The 1016-nt window shown below is 34.6% G+C and overlaps 1 protein-coding gene across 1 annotated transcript in view; it reads left to right on the plus strand.

The window, feature by feature from the left end:
* LOC103129447 (sodium channel protein type 3 subunit alpha-like) overlaps window positions 1-1016 on the plus strand; it is a 51443-nt gene that overhangs the window by 35325 nt on the left and 15102 nt on the right. The window lies entirely within an intron of this gene.

Raw genomic sequence — 1016 nt, forward strand, 5'->3', positions numbered from 1 at the left:
GGAAGGTTTTCCTTCCAGCTGATCCGATCAGAACCAGAACCAGAACATTCAGAGCAGAATTATTCACACCCTTTAAACTTTCTCACATGTTTAGTGTCTGGAAGGAAAACGCTGAAAAGTGCGGCAGGCATTTGTTTTAATTCCCCTTTTACTCTGAGACACAGAAGTAAAATGGCTCAGGGTTAGTTAATATTTATATTAGTTTATATTTAATATAAATATAAACTTTAGGAATAAAATGACTTTAAATATAAATAATAAATAATTTGCTGAGAAATTAAGCTGGAAACTCTTATTCAGAATCAAAATGAATAAATAGAAATTGACTTAAACAAAACTGTTTTATTCTTATATAAATTAATGTCTGTCATTAAATGTGAAAGATTTCATTGTATAAAATATGTGAATATTTAGTTTTAATGCATCTGGAACAAAATAAAAATTCTCTAAAACAATAAATATCCCAAACTCTGGCAGAGAAAATCTGTTGTAGAAGCAAAACATTAAAAAACATTTAAATATTAATTTACTTTTTTTCTTCTAGAATATATGATCCATAAAGAAACAGAATAAAAACACTTAAAGCTTCACAAACAAATTAAACAACAGATGTAAAGATTAATTATGACTTTGTTACATATATTTAATGAAACTATAAAAACAACCAGATTAAAGGGAGAGGTGAGACAGGAAGTGATTTTCCAGGAGCTTTTATTGTGAAGGAGCTGGAGGCTGTTAGCAGCTGAGCCAGCAGAGCGGCGGCTCCGTTGTCGTCGTTCTGATGGGATTAAAGCGGAAAGCTGCTCTGACGCTTCGCCTCTTTAAGCTCCACTTTAGAAAGTTTTTCACGTCTCTGGTCAGTTTCAAAGCTCCTGCAGCGTCAGGAAAAACTCTGGCTGCAGAACTTCAGAACTTCAGAACCAACCCAGAAAACAGGCGGCAGAAAAATGTCCTGAGGGGAAAAACGCTGGACAGGGAGACAGGGGACGGACATGTGGACATGAAACTGGAGGTTA

The sequence above is a fragment of the Poecilia formosa genome, unplaced genomic scaffold (assembly GCF_000485575.1).
Source record: "Poecilia formosa unplaced genomic scaffold, Poecilia_formosa-5.1.2 Scaffold547, whole genome shotgun sequence".
In the NCBI taxonomy this organism is placed as follows: domain Eukaryota; kingdom Metazoa; phylum Chordata; class Actinopteri; order Cyprinodontiformes; family Poeciliidae; genus Poecilia; species Poecilia formosa.